At 35.9% G+C, this 22,541-nt stretch overlaps 1 long non-coding RNA gene across 1 annotated transcript in view; it reads left to right on the forward strand.

Moving 5' to 3' along the window:
* Positions 1-17,384, forward strand: part of LOC147914454 (uncharacterized) — a 138,837-nt gene extending 121,453 nt beyond the window's left edge. The window contains exon 4 of the long non-coding RNA XR_015555476.1: positions 15,555-17,384. This is a non-coding gene — a long non-coding RNA (uncharacterized LOC147914454). The remainder of the gene's footprint in view (positions 1-15,554) is intronic.
* Positions 17,385-22,541: the final 5,157 nt, after the last annotated feature.

The following is a 22,541-nucleotide window of genomic DNA, read 5'->3' on the forward strand; positions in this document are numbered from 1 at the left end:
ATAAAGATGTTAAAATAGTTATCATTGGAGCTGGCCCAGTGGCGTAGTCATCAGGTTTGCACACTCTGCTTTGGCAGCCTGGGGTTCACGGGTTCGCATTCCAGGGGTGCAAACCTACACACCGTTCAACAAACCATGCTGTGGCAGCATCTTATATACAAAATAGAGGTAGATTGGCACGGATGTTAGCTCAGGGACAATCTTCCTCACCAAAAATATTGTTATTATTACTATAGACCATATAGACAAAAAGATAGGGAAAATATTAAGCAAGATGTGGAATATATTTTAAAAAGGCCCAAATCAATCATCTAGAGATGGAAACTAGGTCTAAAATGAAAAATATACTGGATGGGATTAACAACAGATTACATACTGCAGGAGAAAAGATTAGTGAGCTTTAAAAATAATCAATAGAAACTATACAAAAATGAAACACAGACTGTTGAGCATTTATCATGCAGAAATGAAAACCTGTGTACACAAAAAAGGCTATTATACACAAATGTTCATAGCAGCTTCATTCATAATAGCACCAAACTGGAAATAACCCAAATATCCTTCAAGAGTGAATGGTTGCAAACTGTGCTACATCCATTCCATGAAATACTACTCAGCAATAAAAGTGAGGAAGCTACTGATACATGTAACAACTTAGATGAACATCAATGGAATTATTCTGAGTGAAACAAAACTAACCTCCAAAGTTTGTGTACTTTGGAATCCCATTTATGGAATGTTTATGAAACAAAAAAAAATTATAGACATGGAGAACAGATTAGTAGTTGTCAAAGGTTAGAGATTCGGAGCAGGGTGGCGAGTGAGATTATAAAGAGGTAGCCAGTTCTATATCTTGATTGCAGTGGTAGTTACATGAAGCTACACATTGATAAATTGAGTATAAGTATACACAGACACACACGCAAATGAGTACGTGTATAATGTAAAATCTGAATAACCTCTCTGAATTATCAGATGTCAATTTCTTGGTTTGGATCTTGGATTATCAATATCAAAGTTATGCAAGATATCAACATTGGGGAAAGCAGAATGAAGGGCTCATAAAACCTTCCTGTACACTTTTTTGCAATTTTCTGTGAATCTAGAATGATTTCAAAATAAAAATTTTAAAAATTAAAACTGAGGAAAAGATGTAAACTACAATTGACCTAATATACTCATAATTGGAGAGAATGAAGGAATGGGGTGGGGGGTAAGGGCAGTATTTGAAAAAATAATCACTGAAAAATTTCCAAAATTTATGAAAAGTATAAAGCACAGGTCAAGTAAGTTCAACAAACCCTGAGCATAAGAAATGTAAAAATAAAATCTGTCAATCTGTAATTCTAAATTCAGTCAATAGATATCCAAAAACAAAAGAGAAATAAAGACTTTGTGACTTACAAAAGCTGATGAATTCATGACTATGAGATTGGCACTGTAAGAGATGTTAGAGGCAGTCCTTCAGGCAGAAGGAAAGTGATATCAATTGGAAAGCTGTATCTACACAAAGGAAAGAAGCATGAAAATCAACAAAAATAGTAAATATGAAGGTAAATATAAAAGATTTTTCTTGTTCTGGAAATATCTTTAAAGAAAATTGTCTGTTTAAAAAAAAGTAATAAAAATGTAGAGTTGACATCTTTGAGAGTCGACGTTAACGTGGGTTTTTCTGCATTTAAACTTTCTTCCACCTTGCTGATAAAAGATAATTTGCCTTTTACAGTGATAATTTCATTTCTGTATGGGGCCGGCTTCCTCTCTGATGCGTTTGGTCTTTCCTCTTCTTTTTTTCCCATTCTCTTGAGAATCCTTTGAGATTAATTAATCACTAAAGAAAATATACTGTGTGTGATTGTGTGCACACTCTTAAATATCTAATCTAAATATCTTAAATTAATCTAAATAAAAAGCTACTGATTTCAAAAAGAAACATTTAAAAATTTGAACTGTTTGTTTTATATTATATATGTTGACTCTTTAAAACATTTTTATTTGCTAAACAAATCTGTAATCCAGAAAGAAACTCTAAATAGGGTTTCAGTAATAACAATATTACTAAAGAAAAAGAAAAGCGAGCCACTTAAGAGTTTTTGTCGTATCTTCAACCTTCCTTACACGTTTGATAGAATAATACAGAGGTGTATAAAAAAAACTGATAAAATGTGTTCATGGAACATCCCTGATAAACTGATGATTTGGTGGAAAAACTAGAGAGAGTTAATGTTATTTTCTCCTTGATTTTATCACTCCATAAAAATAGAATAGCATTAGTATAATATTTTAATTAGCACAAGGTGTAGATTTGATATAGCAGTATAAAAAACTTTCTAATTTTCCAACTTTCGTTGGATAAATTGAGCAAGTAATTATTATTACCATGAATTGTAAATTCATTTTAATAATGGATGTCCTTTAAAGTTAATTTTTTCACTCTTTCATTTTTATAATACTTAAAAATCATAGAGGCTCAATGTATCAACTTAAATTATGTTTTCAGATTTTTAGTCAACTTTGAGATTTTAGACTAATGTTAAATTGAGTTAATTGATCAAGAAACTTTGCAATCCTGGACAAAACCTAAGTATAGAAAATACTTGTCACTAAAAGTGGTTTTGATATTAGTTGTTTCTTATTTTTATGTGGTATGGGATAACTACAAATTCATAGGTTATTGTTTGTCACCTTCAAATTTGTTACAGTGATAAAAAATGTTCGCTCAAAAATATAGCTAAAAGATTATAGCTTTCCTATTTTCTAGTTTTCTTTTTTCTCCAGAACAAAACAAATTTTGTTACTATTTGCAATAGTGAAAGGGTTGGGACTACACTAGATACAGTAGCGACAGAGAAATATAAATATGAATCATAACAAAAAATATGGTGTTTGTTTCGCTTTTTTTCCAGCTCTATTGAGGTATAATTGACAAATAAAATTTTAAGATATTTAAAATCAAAATAGATTAAAGACTTAAATTTAAGACATGCAAAACTCCTAGAGGAAAATATAATGGTAAGCTCTTTTACTTTGTTCTTGACAATGACTTTTTGCATTTGACACCAGAAGTAAAGGCAACAAAAGCAAAAATAAACAATGAGACTACATCAAACTAAAAAGCTTCTGCACAGCAAAGGAAATCATCACTAAAATGTATAGGCAATCTATTAAATGGGAGAAAATATTTGCAAATCATACATCTCATAAGGGGTTAATATTCAAAAGATATAAAGAATTCACATAATTCAATATCCAAAAAACCATACAATGTGATTAAAAAATGTGCAGAAGAAATGAATAGACATTTTCCAAAGAAGACATGTAAATGGGGAACAGATATATGAAAAGGTGCTCAACATCACTAATCATCAGGGCAATGCAAATCAAATCACAATGAATATATCCTCACACCTGTTAGAATGGCTATCATCGAATTGACAAGAGATAATTATTGGCAAGGATGTGAAGAAAAGGGAAGTTGGACACTGTTCTTGGGAATGTAAATTGATGCCAGCACTATGGAAAACAGTATCAAAGTTCCCCCCTAAATAAAAAATAGAACTACCATACAATCCAGCAATTCCACTTCTGGGTATATATATATATATCCAAGGAAATGAAAACAGGATATTGAAGAGATTTCTGCACTCTCATGTTCATTGCAGCATTATTTACAATAGCCAAGACATGGAAAAACCTAAGTGTCCACTGATGGATGAGTGGATAATAAAAAAGATGTGGTGTGTGTGTGTATATATATATATATATATATATATATATATAATGGAATATTACTAAGCCTCAAGAAAGAAAGATATCCTGCCATTTGCGACAACATGGACTGACCTTGAGGGCATTGTGCTAAGTGAAATAAATCAGATAAAGACAAATACTGAACGATATCACTTATATGTGGAATCAAAAAAAAAAGTCCTACTCATGGAAACAGAGGGTAGAAAAGTGGTTGCCAGGGGCTGTGGTGTGGGGAAAATAGGGAGAGGTGGGTAAAAGGTTACAAACTTTCAGTTGTAATGAATAAGATCTCTGAGGATCTAACGCATGCATAACACGGTGACCACAGTTGATACAATGTATTGTATAATTAAAATTTGCTAAAAAAGTAGTACTTAAATGTTTTCACACAGAAAAAAAGATAAATGTGTGAGGGCATGGATGCATTGATTAAGTAGTTAAGGCGAGTCCTCTCACAATGTGTACGTATATCAGTTCATCACAACGTACACCTTAAATGTCTTACAATTTTATTTGTCAATCATACCTCAAGGAAGCTAAGCAAACAAACAACAAAAAAGACCCTTTGTATCCATATGCGTAATTTGTTTTCTTCTTTTTTGTATTTCCCCCTTATTGTCTTTTCTCTTTTTCATATATGTTGTGTCCTCTATGTCCCATCTTCCTCATTTGTTAAGTGAGAATGCACGTGTTCAATTCATGGAAAGTACTTAAAACAGTGACTAGTACAAAATAATCACTCCAAATCTTGGCTGTTATTATTATTATCATCATTATCATAAGTTACAACTGTTTTAACAAAAAATTAATTTTTTTCACAGTTGTACTATGGTAAAATACCAACTGAGTCTATTTTTCTGTGTTCCCTTCCAATCCTTTTCTATTTGCATATGTAAGGCTTATAAAAATGCTTATGAAAAGATTCAATTGCAAAACCAGTTGGGTAGCAAGTTGAAGTTTCTAATGCTACTTGCTGTGACTTGCCTAAAATGTGAATTCATTTACTCAATTTTTGAGGGGAGTCATGGGAGGGCTGGGAAGAGGAGAGATTCCACATTGAAATATTTTTTAAAAAATTAAATAACTTTATAATAATTAGAAAGAACTATGCATGGTAATATCACCCGATAGTTATTATTGAATTCCTAATTAAGGTAGTTTATAAAAGCCCTATCATGGAAGGCAATCAGAACCTTTCACAGACTATTTTATAACTCTGTTTTTAAGACAAAAATATTCAAACCAGCATGCATTAGGGTGGAAATATTTTGAACTTTATAATTACAAAGATAAAAAGAATTAAGGGTACATACAGCGGGTTAATGAAGACTCCTTTCTGGACATGAGAGTTAAGAATATTTTGTAATTAATACAAAAGTTAAGTCAGAAGAAAATGCTATTTACTTCTGCTAGTGTGTCATGAATTTCTTTAGGGTATGGTAGCTTAGAAACTGATTACTTAGAAAGGTATAATCATAAGACTTTTTTTTAAAAACCTGAGCAGAATCAGTTTTCTCAGAATGTCTTCTAGTATTTTATTGTACTAGTTAGTTAATAAATGCATTTCCTCATTACCACTATATTAGTTGTATATGATCTCTTTCAAAGTAGATAAACAAATCTTCCTGGTACATTAAAGTCTTGAGTTAAATTTTTTTTATACAGTGTAAAGATCAGGACCTGAAATAGAAAGAGAAATTAACAGTATTTTAGGACATTTATAAGCATTACCTCTTACAGTGTTTGAATGTGTTACATCACTACTTATATATAGTTTAAATGTATTTAAGATTATAATTTAGTAATGAAGTAAAATAAAGGTTAATCTATCATAATCATTGTATTATTCTTAAAATGAAGTGGATATTATTGAAATGGTAATCTATGTAGGTTATTTTTTAAGTAGTGACATCTTTTGTTTACTTAACCCATACTTCCACTTCAAAATTATTTGTGACCTTTGCCATATTCCTAAATGGGTAGTGCTTTTTGCAGTCTGTAAACTCAAGACCTTGATCTCATTAGCAGAGTTTCGAGAACAATAGAGCTAAATAAATACGTCTTAAAAATACCTATGTATCAGAGATATAAAAATGTATATGACCTTAATGTTATCCTATCTTTACGGATCTCTTGCAGATTTTTCTCTTCTGTTCATTTCAAAATGTCACATCATTGTTTTCTAATAAAACTATTTATATGATTTTTTCCCACTTTCTATTAATTCCCCCTTTCCAATTTAGTCTCCTATCTTACCTGATTCTGCCTTCCCGTCTTCTATAATTATACTTGTTCCATATGTTCAAAAACAGGCTATTTATCTGAAATTTAACCATTTAAACTCCATTTTTCTATATCCTTAGTCTGAATTCTTTTCAAAACTGTCTTATTCATCTCTATAACCCTCTTTATGCTGCCAACAGGATGCCAAACGCTTGATATCTGTCTGTTGAGAAAATGAAAGCCTAAGTAAATCCATGAATGTATGAACTGAAAAATAGACCTTATTCATCTTAGGACACTTGATATAAGAATCCTAGCAAATTTTTTTCTCCCCTAAATCTGATAGACCAGCCTTCTCCCAGAGTGTTCTTCAACTCTTTTCCTCGTGTGGGATTGGCACTTTCTTATGCAAGTACAAATATTCCTGGGGGAACATGCAAAGATTTCAAGTGAATTATAGCAGATAGTAAAATGTTGAAATTCAGGAAACATTCAAGCTTATAATCCAAATATCAGGCACAATAATTAGGGGAAAAGGAAACCAACACTTTTTTTCCCCAACGTTTTATCCTTAGAGTCTTTCGAACTAAATTCAGTGCACTAACTAAATAAGTTGTACAGTTGTGAATTCTACCAAGCTAGTGAAGAAAAGTAGAGAAAAAAAGCCTTTGCCTGTCTGAATGTCACCATAACTGTAGAGCTGAGTAGTGGATACAGCATCCGGTCTTGGGACTCACAGGACCTTTGCTTGAGTTCCACGTCTGGTACCTTATTCCCAAGTCCTTAACATCTCTCAACCTAAATTGGCAGAGTCCTACGGTCAAGATTAGATGATACAGTATTTTAAAAACTCCTTTACAAGTTCTCTAACACATAGTAGGTATTCATTACAGTTATTTAATTTGCTTTGGGGTCAGAAAGACCCGAATCTAAATTCTCACTCTGCCACATATTAGCTAAGTAAGAGTTGAAATAAACTCTGTGAACCATGGTTTCATCTGTAAGATGAAAGTAGTAATAGTTCCTAACCCTACAGAATTCCTAACCCTACAGAATTTCTATCACTCTATAGAAAGCACTTTGCACATTAGAACAGAGTATGTGCACCACGGGCTAAGTGAATCTTAACTATTATATACGTGGAAAACATCCAATAGTTCAGTTATCATTTTATAAGGAAAATTAAGTCAACACTACTTGTTTCAGCTAGGGCTTTTCAAAGAACTGATTCTCAATTCATTCATATAGACCACCTTTTTGAATCATAGCCTCCCCTGTACAATTTAAATGATCGGATTATAACAAAAGTTTTTAAGAGACGTAGCCTAAAATACACCACTAGGACAAATCTCATAATATAGATATGATGGGCTTTGAAAGCAAAGCTGAGGATGTTAATATTTATTTAGCAGATTAAAAAAAAAAACTTAAGTGCCTTTTTAAAACAATCCTGAATAATCAGGCAGAATTTTTAAATACACTGGAGGTGAAATAACTTTGAGGAAGAGAAGCCATTGAGGAGACTAATATGTCTAGATAAGCAATCCCAATCACCTCATATCCTATGGTAGTGGAACTGGAGAGATGGAGACACATGTCAATAATGTTGTGGGATTAGAACCAACAGGACTTAATATAAAAGTGAACTATAATTCACAAGAGAAAGAAAATTCCTAATGAATATTCAAATTCTTGTTTTTGGAGGGGTAGAGTGGGTGGGAAAATGAAGTAGTATGTAAGAAATGAATAACAAGAGTATTTAGTAAGGAAAATAAAATTTTAGTCTAAATCATCATGTCTTTAAGTGGTCAACTTTGAGTCAAATTGCAGGACCTGGAACTTAACGCTAGGTCTTAGGACTTGAAACATAATTTTCGATGTTGTCTGTATAAAAGATATGCAGGGGCCGTCCCGGTGGCGCAAGTGGTTAAGTGCGCGTGCTCCGCTGCGGCGGCCCCGGGTTCGCTGGTTCGGATCCCGGGCGCGCACCAGCGCACTGCTTGGCAAGCCATGCTGTGGCGGCGTCCCATATAAAGTGGAGGAAGATGGGCACAGATGTTAGCCCAGGGCCGTCTTCCTCAGCAAAAAAAGAGGAGGATTGGCGGATGTTAGCACAGGGCTGATCTCCTCACAAAAAAAAAAAAAAAAAAAAAGATATGCACTCTTTTAACAATTAGTGGGAAAAGTTTTAAATTATAATAAAGAAGTTTAAATAAGAGAAAAGGTTTAAAAATGCTGCCTAAATCTACATTGCTCTTAAATTCTCAGGAATCACTTAGTGCAAAATTAGCAATATCAAACAGTACAACAGATATCGCTGCTGTGGAAATTCCACCTAGTTTAAATGTTATTAAAAATCAATACACAACTGGAGAGCATGGCTTAAATAAAGGTAAAAAAGTATTCAGTGGGCAATAGGTTTGATGAGCATGTGATATTAGCATAGGGATAACTTTCAATATAATCTATATTGCACAATACCTAACACTTATTCATATGGTGTAGGTATTTTGTGAACATCATACCTGGCCTATTTGTGTTTTCCTCTGAGAATCCATGCAATATAAGAAGACATAGTAAAGTAAGACAGGGAGTAATCCACAGCCCTAAGCATATGGGATTACAAAAAGCTATGTCAAGGGCAAAAAATAAATAAATAAATAAAAGATATATCACATGTGTTGTTTGGTCTTTTAAGTTAATCTTTATGCTGAATCATCCTGCAAGAAAGTTATTTTCCTCAAGATCAGCCTTGGCTCCAAGGAACCAGAGAGTATACAATTAGTTTTAAAAATGACAAAGTTCATGCTTACCAAAGCAGCCAATAAACATTTGTAAATGGGCTATTGCACATGGAAAACTGTTCAAGACTCTGAAGTCTTAATGTTGATCAAAATGGAATTGGAATCAATTCTCAAGTTGCTTGCTTTTGGAAAACAAAGAAATTAAGTACTCACACGAAAAGAAATACAATTATTAGAAATTACCCTCTAAAGGAAACAAAATGGCATGGACGTAAAGTTTCTTACATGTTTGAGGATGACATTTAAACTGAGAACTAACCTTAAGTATGAGAATCATTAAACCAGTTTAAAATCTGAGAGGAAGAATTTGAGAGACAACAACATGTACAGAGGCCATCAGGTGGTAAACACTTTGGCATATTTGAAGAACTGATAGACTGCATGTAGGACAATTTTAGAGCTGAGAGGGAAGAAAAAAATAATTAGAGAAAAAAGAGCTAGGAGAAGAAGGTAGGAGAAAAACCTTTCAGGACCATGGTAACAAGTTTGAATTTTGTGTTAAGCACAACTGGAATCATCCTGGGATGATCGTAAAGAGAAACATGTCATGATATCATACACACTTTTAAAAAATAAATCTGGGATTTCTTCTTTCATTTATTATGTATAAAGTTAGAAAGTGCATTGCTCTTGAAATAACAAAAAAGGATGAACCACAAAATCACAGTTTCTTGAGCCCATCGGAGAGCTGAGAACACTGGGCCATTAAATTAGCCTGAATTCTAAGGAGGATGTGATGGTTAATTTTATGTGTCCACTTGACCAGGCCATGAGTGCCCAGATATTTGGCTAAACATTATTTCTGGGTGTGCCTGTGAGTGTGTTTTTGGTTGAGATGGGCAATTGAGTCTGTAGACTGAGTAAAGCAGATTGCCCTCCCTGATGTGGGTGGGCAACATCCAATCAGCTGAGAGGTGAATAGAAAAAAACAGCAGAGGAAAGAAGAGTTTGCTCTCTGCCTGACTTGATGAGCTGAGTCGTTGGTCTTCTGCACTTGAGGTGAGATTTACACCATCTGCACCCCTGGTTCTTGGGCCTTTGGCCTTGAACTGGAGCTACACTACCAGCTTTCCAGGGCCTCCAGCTTTCAGATGTCAGATCATGGGACTTCTCAGCCTCTATAATGCATGAGCCAATTCTTTATACAATTAGATAAATAGATAGACACAGAGAGAGAGAGAGACGGACTCACTAAGTAGAGATTCTGCATTTAGTGTTGTAGCTCTGGGAGTTTGAAAGGGCTTCAACCATTTGTTTGGTTGATTGAAACATAGGCCAAAAGGTAGCCCACAGTGAGTGAGTTAGAAATGCCAAACTTGCCTTGGCTTAATGTATAGGAAAGGATTCAAAGGCTTAGGGAGACTGAAATGTTAGAGTGGATTTGTCATTTAAGGCTTTCTCACCCATATTGGGAAGGTCCAGCAGACATATATTTCATCCACACCATGAGAAATAAATTTGTGAGTGAAGCCACATTGTCCTTGAAGAGTTCCATGATTTCTATTCTTTGTAGGCCAGAATTTACAGTGGGAACTGCAGCCACTCAACTGACAAATCTAAATGCAATAGGAGTAATTGGATCCTGGGGTGGCAGGGGACAAACGGCGGTACTCAATCACCAAAGGCAAGGTGGCTGTGTTTACCGTAATGGACAGCAGAGTCAAAGTAGCATCAGAATAGTCTGACTTACACCAATCAATGGCATTGGCTAGTTGATCATAGTGTTTCTAGAACTGAAATAGATAGGAAACCTATTCAATTCTTACTTGATACGTGCAAGCATAAAAGTCCTACAGTAAGTGCTCAAAAGTCTTACCCGAATCATAAAAACAAAAAAGGCATGGCACTTCAATCAATTCCTAGAGTTGAGCCAGTGTACAGACACAGAACTTCCTGAATGAAGGGAGGCTGGGGCCCCTTGAGGAAGAATCCTAGTATCCTGACATAAAAATTATATTTTTAATCTTTCAGCCTTCCCCAAATGTACCTATACCCTTTTACCAGGGTAACTGTGCATTGGAGAAAAGGAAATAATCAGATCTTTAGGAACTACTGGACACTGGCTCTGAACTGACACTGATTCCAGGAGACCCAACGTATCACTCTGGTCCACCAGTTAGAGTAGGGGTTTGTGGAAGTTAGTGATCAATGGAGTTTTAGCTTAGGTCCATCTCACGTGGGGCCAGTGGGTGCTCAAACTTATCCTGTGGTTATCTCCCCAGTTCTGAATGCATAATTGGAATAGACATACTTAGCAGCTGACAGAATCTTCATATTGATTCTCTGACCTATGGAGGAAGGACTAATATGGTGAGAAAGGCCAAGTGGAAGACACTGGAACTGCCTCTGCGTAACAAAAAAGTAAACCAAAAGCAATACTATATTCCTGGAGGGATTACAGAGATTAGCGCCACCATCAAAGACTTGAAAGATGTAGGGGTGGTGATTCCTACCACATTCACCTTACCTATTTGGCTTCTGCAGAAGACAGATGGCTCTTGGAGAATGACAGCGGATTATCAGAAGCTTAACTAGGTGGTGACTCCAATTGCAGCTGCACTATCAGATGTGTTTTCATTGCTTGAGCAAATTAACACAATCCCCTGGCATCTGGTGCAACTGTTGATCTGGAAAATGCTTTTTTTTACCATATGCTGTTAATGCCATTGAGTGGATCCTGACTCCTAGCGATCCTGCGTACAGCAGAGCAGAACCCTGCCTTGTCTTTTTGCCCCATCCTCTCACATTCCAATACTGTATTAGACAAGGCTCCACTGCTATTCATAGGGTTTTCATGGCCAATTTTTGGGAAGTGGGTGGCCAGGTCCTTACTCCTAGTCAGCCTTGTCTGGAAGCTCCCCTGAAACCTGTCCAACACGGATGACCCTGCTGGTATTTGAAATACTAGTGGTATAGCTTTCAGTGTCACAGCAACACACAGCCACCTCAGTATGATGACCAACAGATGGATGGTGTGGTTCCCTGACCAGGAAAGGAACCCAGGGCATGGTGATGAGATCGCCGAATCTTAAACACTAGACCACCAGGGCTGGATTATTTTTCTCTGTACCTGTCAATAAAAACTACCAGAAGCAATTTGCTTTCAGCTAGCAAGGCCAGTATTACACCTTCATTGGCCTACCTCAGGGGCATATCGACTTTCCAGCCCTACGTCATAATTTAGTTTGCAGGGATCATGATCATCTTTGCCTTCCACAAGAGATCAAAGCGGTCCATTACATAGATGACATTATGCTGATTGGACATATTTGCGTGTGATGGTGCTCAGGGCAGGTCACCCCAAGATGCCCCACTCTGGTATGTGGATTATTTCTAGCTGAAGACAATAAAGACTCAGAAAACTCAGGAAGAACATTTGAGCTTCCCCTCCCAAACTGCCTACAGAATTTAAAACAAAGGATTTGTTTCAGGAAGGAGTTATTATCATGATGGCTGTAATATAATGTAAAATAGATGTTACAATAGGAAAGGCACCAAGCCCCTCTTGTCAAAAATTCTGTCTCTCCCTGACCACATTCTCTATAGGTGGGCCTGAAAAGAGTTGTCAGACAAACATTTGCATTTCTATCTCCCTGTGAACTGTCTTCTTCCCCTCTGAAATCCCATACCACTACCCACCCCCAACAACTTCCTCACCTTTAGCTGCAATACTTAAGCGAGAAGCTCAGACAGAATGACGGGCTGCTCATTTCTGAGTTTCTCCCATGTATACATGTTATTAAACTTGGCATTATTTTCTCCTGTTAACCTGTCTTGTTAATTATTTGGCCAGCCATAAGAACCTTAAGGGAAAGAGCAGAGGGAGATTCTCCCTCTTCCCCTTCACATGATATTTGCATGTCAGAAGGTGGGAAATAAATTCAACAAAAAGTCAGGGACCTTCTACCCCAGTGAAATTTCTAAATGTCCAGTGATCTGAGGCATGTTGAGATAGTCCTTCTAAGGTGAAGGATACGTTGTTGCATCTGGTCACTCCTACAACCAAAACAGAGGCCTAGTGGACTTCTTTGGATATCGGAGGCAACACATTCCGAGTGACCTGGCAAAGCTGCCAGTTTTGAGTGGGGCTCAGAACAAGAGACCTCTGCAACAGGTCCAGGCTGTTGAGCAAGCGCTCTGCTGCTTGGGCCATATGATCCCGCAGCTTAAATGGTGCTAAAGAGTCAGTGGCAGGTAGGGATGCTATTTGGAGTCTTTGGCAGCCCTCTGCAGGTGAATCACAGCTTAAGCCCTCAGGATTTTGCAGCAAAATCCTGTTATCCTCTGTGAATAACTATTTTCCTTTTGAGAAACAGTTCTTGCCTTGATACCGGGCCTTAGTAGAGACTGACACTTAATCACAGGCTACCTAGTTACTATGCAACCTGAGCTTCTCATCATAAAATGGATATTATCTGACCCACCAAACCACAAAGTTGGGTACGTACAGCAAGATTTCATCATCAAATCGAAGTGGTATATACATGATCAGGCTCAAGAAGGCCCTGAAGGCACAGGTAAGTTACATGAAGAAGTGTCTCAAATTCCCATGTTCCCCACTCTTGCTACGCCACCTTCTCTCTCCGAGCCTGCACCTATAGTCTCATATGGATTTCCCTATGATCAGTTTACAGAGGAAGAGAAGACTAGGGCCTGGTTTAAAGAAAGTTCTGCGTGATATTCAGGCACCACCTGAAAATAGATAGCTATAGCACTCCAGTCCTTTTCTGGGACATCCCTGAGGGACAGTGGTGAAGGAAATCCTTCCAGTGGGGAGAACATCAAGCAGTGCACCTGGTTGTTCATTTTGCTTGGAAAGAGAAATGGCCAGATGGGCAATTGTATGCCAATTAATGGGCTATGGCCAATAGCTTAGCTGGATCATTAGGGACTTAGATGCAACATGATTGGAAAATTGATGACAAGGAAATTTGGGGAAGATGTATGTCAATAGACTTTTCTGAATGGGCCAAAAAAGGTGAAGATATTGTGTCTGTTGAGATTTAGCTAAGCTACTGCACGGTATCATTGCCTCAGCATCCATTTTGTTTGGCTAGGTTCTTGCAGAGACCTTAAACTGACACTAGCCCCCTCGTGTAAGCACATGCCCTAGATAACAGCCCACAGAGTCACAAGCAAATGTGAGTTTCTGATATGACTTCCCTGACAGCCTTTGTGATCAACAGTCTCCTCTGCCTCCCAGTGCCTGTATGCTTTATGTACCTCTTACATAAGCCCACCATGAGACTTAACAAAACCCTGCTATTTTTGGCTTTAAATGACCAATCTGGCCCTAGCCCAGGAACTCCAAAGCACTCCACTCACAGATCCTAATAAAGGCATGTGCCTCAGATCCTGACTCTCTCCCTGTCTGCACTCTGCCTTGACCTCCCCATGTGGGCCCCAAGGTGTTCCATCCACTTCCTCCAGGATGTGAGAGTAATAAACTTCTCTATTTCAATTTCTCTCATGGTCTCTTGTCGAACCACAGTTCACCTTCTGGCACCCTGTGCTCCACTTAACAAATGTTAATTTAACAAAGTCATAACAGTGTCCTATGTGAATGCTCATCAAAGGGTGACCTCAACAGAGGAAGATTTTAATAATCAAATGGACAAGGTGATTCATTCTGTGGATCTCAGTCAGTATCTTTCTCCACCCATCCCTGTCACTACCCGTTGGGCTCATGAACAAAGAAGAGGCCATGGAGGTTAGGTATAAGCTCAGTAACATGGAATTTCAGTCACCAAGGTCCACCGGGCTACAGCCACTGCTGATGCCCAATCTGCCGGCAGCAGAGCCTTACACTGAGTCCCTAGTCTGGCTCCATTCCCCAGGTGATCAGCCAGCTACTTGGTGGCAGGTTGATTACATTGGACCACTTCCATCATGGAAGGGCAATGTTTTGTTTTGTTCTTACTGGAATAGATACTTATTCTGGATACAGATTTGCCTTCCCTGCCCAGATTACTTATAGCAAAACTACCATCCATGGACTTACAAAATGCCTTATCCATCATTATGTTATTCCACATAGCATTGCTTCTTATTAAGGAACTCACTTCACAGAAAATGAAGTGTGACAATGTTCCCATGCTCATGGAAATTTCTGTGTATTCCATGTACTTCCAACGTTAAAATCCCTTCCATCTTAGTTCCTTTCATCACATAACAATCTACATTCTATAACAATCATCTCAAATAATTAAAGTGTTTTATTGCATTTCACACATGCTCAATCATTCCATGTTGTTTTGGAGATAGGGATGAATTTCCTGTGGTGCTGGAGTTTGCATATTCGTATTAATTGTGCATCTGTCTTCATTATGCTAACTTATCATTAGGTATAATTTTCTAAACCATGTTGTTAATGGAAGGATTTAAAGCTCAAAAATATATGTATTCAAATAACTCAGACTGGGTAAAAGATGAGGTCCAACTCTATGCTGTCTCCAAGATACTAACTTTTATTACGAAGAGACGTATAGGTTAATGGTAGAAGGATTGAAAAAGGTATATACTATGCAAACGCTCATCAAAAGAACAAGGGATATTATATAGTAGGCATCCTTTAAGATGCCTTCTTATGTTTCCCAACTTGTATATTTGCTCTTGTGTAATCTCCTCCGCTTGAGTTTGGAATGAACTTATTGATTCATTTCTAATGCATAGAATATAGCAGAAGTAATTGGATGTCACTTCTGAGATAAGGGTATGAAAACAGTGTGGCTTCCATATTGAACGTTTGCTTTCTCTTGTTCTCTTGCTCACTTTCAGGAAAGTCAGCTGCCATTTTGTGATCTGCCCTCTGGAGATACCCACTTCATAAGGAACTGAAGGACGACTCTGGCCAAGAGCCAGTGAGAAACTGAATACCTCTGTCTATCAACCCACAAAGAACTGATTCTGACAAATATCACACAAGTTAGTTTGCAAGCAGATCCCCCTCAAGTTGAACCTTCAGATGATATTACAGCCTTAATTGCAAACTCATGACATATCTTGAGGTAAAGGCAATCAATTAAGCTGCACTTGTGTCTCTGATTAAAAACAAAACAATGAAAAAATATTTTTTAAAGTCCCTAATTTTTGGGTAATTTACCACAGAGCAGTAGATAACTAATCCATCAGGAAAAAAAAAAAAAAGAATACAAAGAATGTCACATAATAATAAAGGGATCAATTCACTAAAATTATATAGTAATTGTAGGAATATATATACCTAAAAATCAAGATGTGGCATATGCATAAAACTGAATAATATTAAAGCCAGACTCAGAAATGATACATATTGTACGATTCCTTGTATGTAATAGTTTGGAAAGGGCAAAACTCTAGGGACAGAAAACAGATCAATGTTTGCCCAGCACTGAGGGAAGCTGAGAATGTAAAAGTTGATTACAAAAGTGCAGAAGGGAACATTTTTGGATGATGGACATGTTCTTCATCTTGATTGTGAGGTGGCTACATGACTGTATAAATATATCAAAATTTACTTAAATTTACATCCAAAATGGTGAATTCTAACCTATGAACCTTATACTTCATAAACCTGACTAAAACCAAACCAAATATAAAACAGTAAACAGATTATGCCAGCTATTATAGTGTGAATGGTAGACTGTATGAGATAATTGGCATGAAAAGACCAATATGGAGGCAGTAATCCAATGGGAAGAGGATGATAGCAATGGATAAAGTAGCATCTTGCAGGTAAGCAGCTGGAATGGTGTAATGGAGTGGATTGATTGACGATGTGTAGTTACCTTGCATATATATATACACACACACAACTGAATAGAGAAAACTTATGAATCCTAAGTTTCTAATTTGTAAAACATGATAGACGACGGCCATTTACTGTAATAGAGCAGGCTGCAGAAAAAAAGAAGCCTTTGGAGACAGTCAAAAGTTCAGTTTTAGATATATTTTGGTTATCAGTAGAATATCTCAACAAAAAAATCAAGTAATAGTAATGACTTAAGTAACCTTTACTCTGTGCCAGGTAAACTTTTAAGTGTTTTATATAGGGATGGACTGTATAAACTCATTTCATCCTCAATACAGCCATATGAGGTAAGCCCTATTATTGTCATGATATTATAATGAGAAAAATCTATGACACTAAGTGGTTAAGTGATTTGCCCCAAATCACACAATTATTAAGTGTCAGGGCTGGGTTGGTTGCAGAATCCACGCTCTTATATGTTACATCATACTGATTCTTTTAAGTAAGGTGGTGGATATATGAATCTTGAACTCAGAGGATAAGACTGGAAAATTAATTTGAACTATCTCCATAAGCAGTGGCATTTTGATCCATAAGTATGAATGAAATATCTTTAGATCAGAGTGTTTGTAGAAAAGATAAGGAAGTCAAGGTCTAAGCTGTGGGCTTGGAATTTAGGTGGAAAACGTGGAGCTAGCAAAGGAGGCTAAGGAGCAGTGGCTACTGACATAGGGGAAAATTGGAATGTGTGGTGTCATGAAGTCAAGCTAGAGAGGTTTCAAGTACAGGATACTTGTTTGGGTAATAATACTGAGAGGCTAACATAGGTGGTATCACCGTTTTATACAAAGGCAGGCTACTGTACCAAAAAGATCCAATGACAAGATTATTTTGTTCTCATTGTTGCTTGTTTGTATGGATTTTTTTCCTCTGTCATGTACAGCTCTGGGTGTGAATGTCCTAAATTTGAAAGCAGCCCTGCTCCAGAGTCCTAGATTCTTTACTTTGTGTAGCTCTGTCGTCACTTAAGGTATGCATGTTCTGTGGGGTCTCCACTATGTTTAGGTTGCAGTCAATGGAAATGTCAGAAAGAAGGAAGATGCCACACCAATAGCCCTGGGGCGTATGTTCTATTGCCACTGGAGCTCAATTATGGTATATACCATAATTACCATAAATAACCATAGATAACTGCAAGAAAAACCTGGATATGAAATCTAGCCATATTGCCTGGAATTAAGAAAGAACAGTTTTTTTGTGATTAACAGATAATCTTAACCACAGCAACTTATTAGTATGGTTTAGTAGAAACATTCAGTTATCTAGTCATTAATTTAATCATCATTCATTTACTCATTCATTTATTATATCACCAAACATTATCTTCCATCATGTTCCAGGTACCCCACAAATTTTATTAGTTGAATAAATAATACTTGGAGACTTGCCCCAAAACCCTTTTTTAAAAGAAATTGAGATTTCAAATAACTATATTCCCTCCTCTCCTCCCCACAAAATGCCTAAACTATGTACATATATATTCAGCAATTTTATATTATCAAAAGATAAATAAAAAACTAGAAAAAAAAATATCCTTCTGGCTAACATGATATGGCAATAATATTTAAAGTACACCAGCTGCTAACCGCACTTCTGATAAAATGAAATATTCATAGCAAAATTTAGTATATAACGAAAAACATCTCATAGCAACACAATTTTAAACTATTTTGTATTAAGCTGAAAGTAAACGTGCAAGATATTTACGAGAAAACTAATAAAAATTTCTGCAGGACATAATGAAGAATACACAAAGAAACAAAAAATTATCTAGATGAGACAATATAGTTTTAAAGATCATTTTTTCTAAATTACTGTATACATGTAATACAATCTCAGTCATTATTAATATAAATAAACTCATATATAATTTGGTGCAGCAATTACATTTCCAGGAACCTATATTATAGAAACTCAAACACACACACAAAATATGTATGTTTGTGTGTGTGTGTGTACTGCAACAGTTTGTACACTTATCACAATGGCTTATTATAAAAATGGTGGAACATTACACTACTTTCATTGCAATGAATAACCTACAGCTATTTAAATAATTGAATAAATATAGAATATGTATAATATTACATATGTGTAAATAAATATAAAGAAGGATGCCTAGTAAAAAGTCATCAAATAGACAAACCAAACTGGTAGGGATTAGGTCGTCTCCGAAGGGGGAAGTAAAATTGCTTAGAGCCAAGTGAGGAGAAACGTAAGCTTTTAATTTACACAGCTGGAATCTTTTAAACAAGCATGTATTGCTCTTGAAATTAAAAACAAAATTTCTGAAAGGAGACAGATAATGTCAACTCGTCTTGTGCATATATTTGAGGAATTCTTTTTTTAGTTCCTTCCAAACAAATACTGTGGATAAGAAGTCATGACAGTTTTAAACTTAAGATAGTATTTTCTATGACAACAAATATAAATAATTAGATATACTTCTTTAACTGATCTATAGAACTTATTTGAGGAAGGTTATGGAAGATCAAAAAATAAAACCCAGGGTAGTGCACATCGTGTGTTCACTTTGTCTCTTTATAATTAATGCTTAGTCAGCCAAGGGTGGGAGCCTATGACCTTGAGGTGTATCAGTCCTATAGATCACTAGATTACACACCAAAATTAAAAATTAGGGAGAACATTCAAGAGGACTTTGTTGAGCAGTGAAGATCTTTTTTTACCCCTCACGTGTAATAGACAGATTTCACAAAAGATTCATAACCAGAGCTTTATATTACGAGGTGCTTCTGCTTTCTCCCTAAAGGCTTCATTGTTTCAGCCTACTACAGCGCTTAATGTCTCTTGCAAAACTCCCATCTGTCTGTGTATTTCTGCAGCAAGCATTCTAAATGCAAATCGAGGCTGAGAAAGGGAGGAAATAAAAAAAAAACAGTAAAACTCCTGTGAAAATAAGGAAGAAATTTATCTATAAATAAAAGGCAAGTAATTAAAATAATTTTAAATAGGCCAAATTGTATAGTTCACAATATCTACTCAATATTATTAAAATAGTGGATTCCGAAAATGGTAGAATGAAATGCTCTTCTTCAGTGATAGCTCCACTCTTAGATTCTGTGGGTATAATGCACTTCACTTAAGCTTTGGCTCCAACCAAAAACACTTTCCTGGAAAGCATGTTTCTTTCAAGACTTAATGTCGTCTGTGTTAGGATTATTATAGGAAATTGAAACAATATCTTGCTGTCAATGTGATGACTTCAGGAACAAGCTTGTGGGACAGACTATTTTCTGGGTTCTGGGAATATAGAGAGAATTAAACAGCATAGATTAACAAGTTCAAATCTTCCTTATTTTCCTTTAAAACTGTGTGTTTAATGCTATAAATTTCTTAGAACTGTTTTCACTGCACTTCACAAATTTTAATTTCTATTTTCATTTAGTTTGAAATATTTTTTAACTTCACTTGAGACTTCATTGACCCATGTGTCATTTATAAGTGTTGTATAATTTCCAAATATTTTGAGATTTTCCAGCTATCTTTCAGTTATTGATTCCTAGTTTAATCCCATTGTTGTCTGAGAACATATGCTATAGGGTTTCTATTCTTTCCAATTTATTAAGGTGTGTTTTATGCCCTAATATATGGTCTATCTTGGTGAATGAATGTTCCACGAGGGCTTGAGAAGAATGTGTATTCTTTTGTTATGGAATGAGTATTCTATAAATGTCAATTAGATCACATTGACTAATATTGCTGTTAGGTCAACTATATGCTCATTGATTTTCCACCTGCTTAATCTATCAATTACTGATGGAGGTGGATTTGTGGTCTTCAACCATGAGTGCAGATTCATCTATTTCTCCATGTTATATTAGTTTTTGCCTCACATTTTTAGATGCTCTATTGTTAAGTGTACATGCATTTAAAATTGTGATGTTTGTGTGTAGAACTGACTCTTTTATCATTAGGTGGCTCTTTTCTTTGTCTCCAATAATTTTCCCTGTTTTGAAGACTGAGTTGTCTAAAATTATTATAGGTATTTCAGTTTTGTTTTAGAAAGTTTTAGCATGGTATATCTTTCTTCACCCTTTTAATTTTGATTTCTCAGAATCTTTATATTTAGAGTGCGTTGCTTGTTAGACAGCATATAGTTGGATCTTGTTTTTTTTAAATAAATCCATTCTAGTAATCTCTCTTTTAATTGATGTATTTAGACAATTTACATTTAAAGTAATAATACATTTAAATTAACATCTACCATATTTGTAACTGTTTTCTGTTTATTCCCAGAGGTTTCCTGCCTTCTCTTATTTTAATTAAGCATTTTATGAGTCCATTTTAATTCTTCTCTAAGTGGATCAGATACTTTTTTAAAAAAACATTAGTGGTTGCCTTAAACTTTACCATATCCATTTTTAACTAATCTAAGTCCACCTTCAAATAACACTGTTCTTTTCACGTGTAGTGCTGGTACCATATAACAAATTATTCCCAATTCCTCTCTCCCGTCTTTTACAAAGTCAGTACCATTTATTTCACTTATCCATGTGCTATAAGCACCCAATTAATTGTCACTCTTATTAGCTTAAACAAATCAATTTTTTTTAATTGATTAAGAATATGAAAACTCAACTATTTTACTTTACCTTTATTTATTCCTTCTACAATACTCTTTCTTTCTTTATAGCTCCATATTTCTGACCCATACCATTTCTTTCTATCTGAAGAACCTCTTTTAACATTCCTTGAAGGGAGGGTGTTCAAGCAACAAATTGCTTTAGTTATTGTCTGATAAAGATTTTATTTCTTGGGCCAGCCCGTGGCTTGGCGGTTAAGTGCGCGCACTCCGCTACTGGTGGCCTGGGGTTCAGATCCTGGGCACGCACCGACGCACTGCTTCTCCAGCCATGCTGAGGCTGCGTCCCACATACAGCAACTAGAAGGATGTGCAACTATGACATATAACTATCTACTGGGGCTTTGGGGAAAAAGAAAAAGGAGGAGGATTGGCAATAGATGTTAGCTCAGAGCTGGTCTTCCTCGGCAAAAGAGGAGGATAAGCATGGATGTTAGCTCAGGGCTGATCATCCTCACAAAAAAAAAAAAAAGGAAAAATTTTATTTCTTCTTCAATTTTGAAGGATAATTTCACTGGATATAGAATTCTAGGTTGGTGTATTTTTTTTTCTTGTTTTGTCACTTTAAATATTCCACTCTACTCTCCTTGTTTGCAAGATTTTTGATGTAAATTTGATGAAATGTCTGATGTAATTTCTATCGTTGCTACCTTATAGAAATTTTTTCCCAACTCCCGACAAACTCTCAGCTTTTTTCCATATTTCCTTTCTTTTTAATTTGCTACAGTTTGACTATGATATGACTAGGTATAATTCTTTTGGTATTTATCATGTTTTGTGTTCTCTGAGCTTCCCAGGTATGTGGTTTGGTGTCCATTCCAATTATGCGTGTCACACATTTTGAAATTGTCCCACCGTCTTTAGATATTTTGTTCATTTGGGGAAGTTTCTATTGATCTATCTTCAAGCTCCCTGTTTATTTCTTCAGCCATGTCCTGTGTACTGATGAGCCCATCAAATGCATTCTATAATTCTGTTTCAGTGTTCTTGATTTGCAGCATTTCCTTTTGATTGTTTCTTAGAATTCCCATCCTTTGCTTATATATCCATTTGTTCTTGCACAGTATCTACTCTTTTCTTTTAGAGCTCTTAACATATTAGTCACAGTTATTTTAAATTCCATGCTTGGTAATTCCAACATGCGTGTCATATCTAAGTCTGGTTCTGAGGCTGGTTTCATCTCCTTAGACTGTTTTTCTTGCCTGTTAGCATGGCTTTTGATTTTTTTGTTGAAAGCTGGACATATTATATTAGATAGTAGGAACTGAGGTAAATAGGCCTCTAATGGGGGAATTTATGTTGATCTCCCCTGAAGTTGGGCTGTGATTTAATATTTGCTATAGTTATGGATGACAGAGGCTTAAATTCCTTT

This window comes from Ceratotherium simum, chromosome 20 (assembly GCF_057802395.1).
Source record: "Ceratotherium simum simum isolate JZ-2026a chromosome 20, ASM5780239v1, whole genome shotgun sequence".
In the NCBI taxonomy this organism is placed as follows: domain Eukaryota; kingdom Metazoa; phylum Chordata; class Mammalia; order Perissodactyla; family Rhinocerotidae; genus Ceratotherium; species Ceratotherium simum.